We start from the raw sequence: 9,283 nt of genomic DNA on the forward strand, positions 1-9,283 counted from the left end.
GATTGAAAGTGGAGTTGCCGCTGAATACGTATCATTCTATTTATCAGGTATAAGCTTTCCAGTCGGACATCAGAATGCAAGTCAGCGAATCTGCTTGTAGTTTAAGTAGTATTAGCAACATAGAAAGGAAGTGCCGAATGAAGATCGTAAGCAGCGATTCCTGTTTGAGTAAGTTCATTACAGAATCGAAGTCAGGTCAGTCAGCCAATGCCTACTTCGATCAAGCGTTAGATGGGGTTGGTGGTGTTGATGTTTCAATTTTTTGTTTTTGTCATGAGGGTTGAAACCCGTAAATAGTTTCCTTTTTTCTGGGGAGTATAGTTCTACAAGGTTCCATTCATCGACCTTTCTAAATCCTGACTAGATCAGTAGTTTGCAACAGTATATCTGACTTTCTGGTCCAGTTGGTCCTATTATTGCTGCATTTCCGAATTCTATTGACACGCATCCTCCGAAGACTTTACTATTTGCCAAGTACTTTATTGAGTATTTCTCTATAGGAGTTGGAATCTCTCTCAATGCGGGAGAGGAATACAAACTACCCAACCTTAGGCCCACCTATAGGAATGGAAACTCTAAGAGGAATTCAATCCAAGCTACTCACTCGATACAGAAATATTGTTATGATACAGGGATTATTCTGAACTACGACTCTCTCCCATACTACTCCTCTCTTCTCCCATGTGGGTTCACTCCTCTATTAAAGGTTAAAGCTACTCTGAGATCGTATAAAGGAAGCGTATCAGAGCCGGGACACCACACTGGAGTGAATCTATCTCGAAATCTATCTGATTGGAAAGGGGATTCCCAAAGAAGCCTAAAAAAGGATGGGCTTAGAGGCATGAGCAATTGCAGCTTTGAACTCTCTTTCTCAGCAAGAAGAATACAAGTCATAAGTAAGGTTGCAACTCATAAATCAGTTTGCTTGTAGTAAGCAGACGAGTAAGCAAATAAGGTTTGACAGCCGCTCTGTCGTTTCTACAGTTTTATTTTTAGTTTGCAGTTTGACCTTCTCTAGTTATAGTTCTTTCTGCAAAGCCTCTTTTTCGTATAAATACTATTATAAATGCCTACCTCTCGTATTAGTAGAGCAGCTATCATAATTGCAGTACGATATAAGACTCGAAAGGAAGAAGTAAGAATTGGACTCATAAAGAAGAATTCTAGCCGTGATGCCCTATCTACGTCTGAGCTCAGGCTCCATAGCAACTATCAGATTGTAAGTGGATTAGAGGAATAAGAGTACGATAGAGAGAGGAATCAAAAACTAACCTTTAGCAATAGAAAGAAGGGACAAATAACCATACAAAACAAGTAAATAAGTCCTATCAATTGTATTAATAAGGGCGTATCCGTAGTGCTTTACAAAGCCTGCCTGCAAGGAAGACTGAAAGTCGATTATCAGAATACCAGCTAGTTTATTAAGAGGCATAAATGAGATTGGCAGTTGAGTATTCGCTTCGAGAGCGGTAGTAGTAATCGCTGTTAGCAGATATAAAGTCAGTGAATAAGGTTTTTCGTTAGGCAGTTGTTTCCATAGCTCAAGGAAGATGTTAACTCTCGCTTTCGCTTATAAATCTTCGTATTCGAGCTGTTGTTTTCTAGTTTGAATTGTAGGCTTGATTGCTCGGTTACGTGGTATTAATTGAAGAACGCGAGGCTGGTTGAAAGTGGCAAATAAGGCTAGTTCCTTCTTGTCGTCTACATACTTTTATCAGTGAGAGTAAGAATGCGAGTCAGATAGTTGAATTGCAGTTATCAGATTTGAAGCTTTGGTTGAAGATTGAGTATTCGTTTCCGGAGTAGTAGTTTCATCTGTTTTAGCAAGAAGAGCTGCAAGCCGTGATGCCATTTCTCTGGTATTAGGGAGTAGCCGAGCAGTAGTTTCTATTGTTTTACCCAGCAGTGTTAGTTTCGATAGTGTATTGAGTTCTCGTATCGGCCTATTCAGTTTTAGCAGTTCAAGTTAAGCTTGCAAGTTTTCCCTAGTTTGACTTAGTGCTTATACGATTTAAAGCCATGAATAAGAGTCGTAAGCTGAGTGAATTGAGTAGTAGTATCGGCTTTTGCATTCGAGTTTGTAGCTGTAGTTGTCGTGCCTTGTTAATTTAAGTTTTCAAGTCCGCTTTTCGTATCAATCATATAAGTTAGAAGTTGAAAAGGAAGTAGTGAGATTGGAAATTAAGTAGGCTTGGTACAAGAATTGAAGTAAGGAATAAGATTAGTGGTTTGTAGTTGCCGGGAGTTGAATTGCAGTTATCAGTTTGAAAAACCAGTCAAAGATAGAATTGCTTTCTCGTATCATACTTGCTTAGGCGTTTCCTATCTATAGTATTAGTAGCTCCTCTATCAGATTGCTTGTGCTCGCCTCGAGAGTGCTTTGAATTCCTAATTGCGGTTATCAGACTTGAAAGCCATGATTGAAGAACGCAAGGCAAAGCCATCGTATCCATACTTTAATTACTGCTTTGAATTCTTAATTGCGGATATGAGATAGAAAGCCAGATAGAACAGTTCAAGCCGGATATCAAACTGCAAGTCGCAGTTGTCGTATCAGAAGGTCTATCAGGAGTTGTCGTTTCACTGGTATTAGATGGAAGATAGCAAGACAGATATGAGTTAGAAGGCGCGCTTTATTAGTCGATACCAGATTGGGAGAAAGAAATAAGATGCTAAGTTAGCAGGTTGAAAGCCATAAATCAGTTATCGATCCTTCCTTTCGTATATTGCCCTTTTACCCAGATAGAATTGAGTTGGCAGGCTTGATACCAGAGTTCAGGTTGTATGCGAGGCTCCTACTTCTCTATGCCGTTTATAAGCGGCTGGAAATCTGACTCCAAGTTGGCTGTGAGTTTGAAGAGCAGCTTCTCGTAAGCCATGTAGTTTATACTGACCAAGGAGTAAGTGCAGCTAGAGTTTCCCTTGTCTTAGCAAGATAGGCTCGTACCCATTCTTTCTATCGGCTAGAAGCTTTGTTGCTTGACTTGGGGCCTCGATAGCATTAATTATGGTCCTTCATTCTTTTTACCAGCTAGCAGTTTCAAAGTCGGAGTTAAGAATACCAGATTGTAGTTTACCGGCTCGTATCTACTGTATGGAGCTTGGCGTACCCGGTTTGGAGTCAGATAGAAGAACTCCACTCGATTATAGGAATAAAGGTCAGCTATCCGGTTTCAAGTTAATAAGTAGTAAGCTTGCTTAGCAGATTGATTTCATGCTTATAGCTTTTATGTTCAGTAGCTTGGAGCGCGGTAACAAATAAGAATTCTAGTCGTAAGCTGATATGCAGTTTCTATACTTTTACCAAGGGGTTCTCTCTTATACAGATTAAGAGATAGAAGAAATAGAGGAAGCGAATCTGAGTTGCTATTACCTAGAGTATTAGGAAAGACAGTAATAAGATAAGTTGCTTGCTATAAGACTTTCAGGCAGGTAATAAGATTGAAAGATAGATATCAGGTTGCAAGTAGTGCTTGCTCGCTTCGAGAGTGTTATCAGAAAAAGTAGTAAAAGAAAGATTTTCCGATTTCCTAGTAGTTTACCGGCTTGCCTATAAGTTTGCTTGCTTGCCATGCCGTATCCCTCAGATTAGCCAGTCAGGTATAGGAATAAAAGCTAGTGGCCCAGTAGTAGTGAGTAGCCTTTTTTAGGAGTATTAATTACCACCTTGAATTCCCTTTTCTAGCTATAAGTAGTAGTCGCTTCCGTGGTATGAATCCCAGCGGCGAAGCATGAAAGACAAGAATCAAAGACATATATTAGATTAGTAGCTTGAGTTGCCGTATCAGTAGCTGTAGTAAGCTAAGCTAGCTTGGGCAACAAGTAAAAAAGCATGGGAAAGCGATTACGATCCGTGGGGAATTGGATTTTAGCTGTTCGAAGTCGGCTTGATTCTCTTTTCACTGATGATTTTGTTAGATTATCGCTAAAACGCTGGTTATTCCCTCTCTAAAGACAGTTGCTCAACTGAAAGGTGTTGACTTACTTCAACTCAAGTGAGTTATTTCAGTAAAACGAAAGTGGAACAAATGGAATGACAGATTCCCAGATAAGTTGATCGAAATCATTGAATTTCATTTCAAATGACAAAAGATAGGAATATCATAGATTTTCATTAGATGTGCAATCGACCCGTTGCTTGTTCCCCTTGTGAGGATAACCACAGTCGTTCTCTAGTGTTTATGCTGGGGGGATCCTGATGTACAGTACTTGATCTGGGTTTGGCACACGGACGGACTTTTCTAATAGTTCAAATCCCACGAATCGTGACAGAGTGCTGTTTATATTCAAAGCCTTCATGCAAAGAAAGAGTGAATCTTGACTAGGAATAGAAACTATTCTGACTTGCTTTTGATACAAGGTGAACCTTCCTCAAAGTCTTCTTTATTTGGGATGGGAGGAAAAAGCCAATCCACTCTCTCTGTCCCGCCTGGAAAAGAGGATGGAGTTCCACGTTCACTAGCTTCTTTTTCCTAACTACAGTGACTGGGTGAAAAATCCCTTGCCAAGGAAGGCAACTATATCTCAAAGCGGATAAAGAAGAAATAGAAAGGCAGACTTGACTTTGCTCGTCACGCTTTTCTTTCGCAGCTCTTTCCTGGATTTATCGTTGATTCCTCTTCTCCACCCAGCGCAGCGATCCAAAGCGGAAAACCCTGATTTCGATATCAGCGAATACATACTATTTACGAGAATTGGAATAGGTTTTACCGAAAGAGAGAAACGAAAGCCTGCGAAGCTAAAGGATTAGATGAGCTACCACCTACTAAGAGTTCCCAGTAGGATTAGGAGATCAACGATGAAAACAAGTGTTTGTCCGGAGCACACATATGTTAGATGGGAAAGAGCCCATGATACTTCGAGTCCAACAGTGAAACAGACCTTATTGCTTCGACCGAAGGAAGCGTATACTTACTCCTTGAAGTGCGCGGAGTGCAGCCAGCAAGGAAGTTTTCTTTGATGCAAGGTAGCCAGCAGAATGAAGTGTTCCCAATTAATAGAGAGCCCCGCCTGCCCTAATTTCATTCTTCTTTTCAAGCTGAGAGCCATAGCCCAAACGAATAGTGAGTTCCGAACAGCAGAGTAGCTAGTTTGACGTCGAACACTCCAGGGAGCCAAGCTTAAAGATGAAGTTCTCTAGAAAAGAAAGCTACGGGATCTAGATAGGGCTGGCCTTATTAGAATAATAGTTTCACCGAATTATTTCATCCTGAGGAAAGAAGAAGAATGCTTTCCTAGCTTGCTCATAGGCTGGCTGGGACCCTAAGATGTGGAGTACTCGTTTCAATGAAAGGGAGTTTTGTCTGGATCCAGGTACCTCAACTATTGGCCTTACATGGGTATTCCATCTTTCTAGTCCCACTCTTCTCCAACAGAGCTCCCTCACTGAGCGAGCATTCGCATTCCTAGTATGCTCCACTCATTCTACGCCAAGCACCCAATCACGGGATCAGAATCACACTCTAGATCATACCTTTCACGAAAGAAAAGGACAGGCAGCCGCTGCTAAACCAAGATCCCCATCTCTTGACTCCGTCAATCAATCTTACCTTATAGGGCACAATGGTATATTTACCATACGAGATGTGTGCACCTACTAAAGGGGATAGAAAGATCTTGGGCACAAATACTCCACTTTTCACGAAAGACATACAAGAGATTCACCAATGATTGGTTGGACTAAATACTACATTTATTTGCTCAGAAGAAGGAAAGTTGGCTGTGAGAATGATTTCTCGTACGTAGTCTTTCCTAGGACCATTCCAACAGGATGCTCAGAGGTGGGTGGAGAAAAAGCTCAAAAGGCATACTTCCTGCGCTTTCAGAGGATCTAAATCTGTCTTCATCCTTTCGCTTTTCAACTCGCAATAAATATGTCAATTCGTTTCGCAGAAATTCAGAGATTTTCGATCTCCTCGAAAGAAAATGAGTTCGATCAGCAACACCGGTCTCCGCAGCACCAGGATAAAGACCTTCTTTTTACCCATAACCTTTCTCTGCAGCATTGGAACCAAGATCGGGCTTGGCTTGGCATAGTTACGAGGTTCCCGTTCTATTTAACTAACACTAACTGAAGCTAACCGGAAGCTTTCTTCTCATGCGACTCTTGGATCGAAAAGAGGCTGCTGGACTGGACCACGGCTGAAACAAATATTCCCTATTATCCGATACCTGATCAGTTGGTGTGGACCAGTAACCCTGAATCAGGGCTTGGGCAGTCGCTCTATATGCGAAAGAACGTTCTTGCTTTCACTACTCACCTTGCCCTTTTGCCCTTTCCGGACCGCTACCTGGGTTTCCAGTCGTTTCGGCTACTGCCAATATTTTAGGAGGAAATAGCCGTTGTCCCTGGATCCTTCTAGTCGGGGGAGAGCCTTTATTACACCTAGAAATAAGGTAACGGGGCACACCATATCCTCGATATTTGAGGGCTTGGAAGTTCGGCAGGCACTGGTATCGTCACTTCAGCTTTAACCTGGTATAAAGCGTCTAACTGATCGATAAAGAAGCATTGCGCTTGTCAAAGGAGTTCAATGCTCACTAGACGCATAAACAGAACTAGATAAGATAGTCTTACTTAATTGAGTATATCAAGATGTGCATCGCTTACTTAACCCTCATACCTTGCTTTAGCAGCAGCAGGCGGCTTACATACACTACGTATAGGCCTGATTCCAAGGAGCGCAAAAACCCTGATTCATTCTTAAAAATAGTCTTTTGAAGAGGGAAGATGTCATGACAAACCTAATAGTATAGTGAAGTTCGATGACTATGCTCATAAAACTCTTCAAGGGTATTGTTTGTCTGGATCCTCTACATCAGTTTACACCTCATAGAGTGTACATTCTCTAACTCCAAAAGCTTGTAGGCCAGACAGGGTTGACTCTCGAGAACCCTATGGCAATGATTCTCTGGTTAGCCATCAGCCTTATTGATATCTTGCTAGATAAAGAAAGGGAAGCACTAACAAACACCTTGCCATTTTATACAGTCAGATGCTATGGTTAAAAGGTCATCTCTACTCTGGTGACCCATTGGATAATAGCTCTACTAGACGAGACAGACTCCTTAGTGAGCTGTCAACTGCTCTAGCTCTTCTCTCAAAAATAGATCGACTTGTCACCTTTAGTTATCCTTCGACCCACCCCTTTCCTTTAGGTTATGCTCTCCATTGTATGGCTATTGCTCTGTTTCTAGCTTAAAAAAAAGGATAAGTAGGATAGGAGTAGTAGGCGGAGCCGGACCGACCCTAGGTGAGTAAGCAGGTTGTGTCTCAATCTATTGACTAGGTTGATCCTCTTTGAGTGTTCAATCTATGGTTTCAGGTTTCAGGCTTCGGGCTCATTGCTTTTATGCTCTTCGAGGTGCCATATTGATAGCCACCTTCGGCTTCTCATCTAAAGGGGAAGTGAAAGATGGGGGATAGGGTTTTCCCCCACGCGGGATGCCTATGTTCCTATTCAAATGAAAGTAGACGTCGCAAGGTGATATGGTTTTTCTTATCATTTCATTTCTTGCTAGTTCTTGTGCAAAGTGTCAACTGATTGGAATTGGAATTCAGCGCATGGCGAAAGGTAAGGGGTTGAGACCTACGCTCAATGTGAGTCTGTCTTGACTGGTTGGATAGAAAAAAGAGTTCTTGATGAGTGGCCTTACTAGGAGGAAACCGTTATGATACTGACCCTCATGCCTTATTGAGCATCTTATCCCATCTTAAAGTTGGTTTATTCGGCAGCAGCAAATGCTATTCATTATAGGGATTTCGACAAAGCGAGCTCTTCAATCAAAATATCCCTTCCCTCACCCAACACTCACCGTAGGAAGGGGGTATTTCATTCAACAAATGGAACAGGTGCAAAAGGAAGTCGATCTTGTCTTACGGAAGACTCCCTGGATCGCTTGTAGCTATCCCACTCTCCCTTCCTCATTGAGTCACTGGCTGGTCTTGATTGCCCAAGACCCCTGCAAGAATAACTAGTAAAAGCGGTCTGTCCTCCAATTCATCGATTCACTGCCCCAGGTTCCTAGAATGTATTGAATCATACCGAGCTTTTTTCGGTCAACACAAGAAAGAAGCGCAATGGATGCTGAAGATTCGAGAGAGAGTGAATTGATCATGGTACGAAGCTAGGCCCACTGCTAGATTCTTGGTGGTTGACCACATGCTCCCCCTTTTAGAGTGTTCTCTGGAGCCCTCTATTGGGATGGTGACGGTCTTTGCTATACCAAATCCTCAGTTTCAACCAAACCAGTACAAAAGCAAAGCTTGTCCCAGGCCTCATTAGACTGCAAAGAATTACCCCTGCCTCTGTTGGGTTGGGTCCGGAACGGCGGCCCCTGCTGGAGTGAAACCTTCCACCATTTTCGCTCATTATCATATCCAACGAATATACATCGGATAGCTTTCTTGTCGAATTTACTTCGGCTCGCTCTTTTGATAGCCAAGAGTCCCGATCTTTCACTCCATCATGCCTTCGGTAAGGGCTGGCTCACAAGATACAGCCAGAGGTGTGTCCTTGCTTGTATTATCAGAAATCACCGATCCACCAACCCTTGCATTTCGTTCTAGTGACAAGGACCTACCTTCAAGCTGAGGCGATTGAGAAAAATCTCTGTTATAGCTGCCATTTCTTATTCATATTAGACCACTGGGCAAGATTCCTCTTGGTCAGATTTCTGTCGCATGATTACTCATCGTTTCTCTGCATACAGTCCCTATGAAGTTGCTGAAACTTTCAATGCACTGAAACAAGACAACATGACAGTCAATGCTTATATTGATAAGTTTGAAGATTTCATGACTATGTTGAAACAAGATACACCAGAGCTAACCGAAGAGTGGTTTGTAAAATGCTTTGTCAACGGCCTTCGTCATGACATCAAACACCAACTCAGGCCTCTCCATCCAGAGTCCCTGACTGATGCGTACTGGCAGGCCAAAGACATGGAACGCAGTGCCCCACCTAAGAAACAGTTTTCTTCATATCAGAGACAAATCACTGCTGCTCCATACAGAACTCTCCTTTTGTGCAGAACCTGCTACCACCACACCAGACAAAACTAAAGAACAACCTGCGGTGCGGCTCCCCAAGTGCAACAACAGAGAGCTAGAAAAGCTGGTGAATGCTGGAGATGTGGTGAGAAATGGGTCCCCGGTCACAAATGCAAGTTAATCCCTACTATCAATGCAATGTCATGCAGGAAACTTACACACCAAATGATGCCACAGAAGAGATTGCAGTACAAGAAGAAGAAGAAATGAAATCCCACAGGATCAGGACTC

The sequence above is a fragment of the Zea mays genome, unplaced genomic scaffold (genome assembly GCF_902167145.1).
Source record: "Zea mays cultivar B73 unplaced genomic scaffold, Zm-B73-REFERENCE-NAM-5.0 scaffold_335, whole genome shotgun sequence".
Taxonomy (NCBI): Eukaryota; Viridiplantae; Streptophyta; class Magnoliopsida; order Poales; family Poaceae; genus Zea; species Zea mays.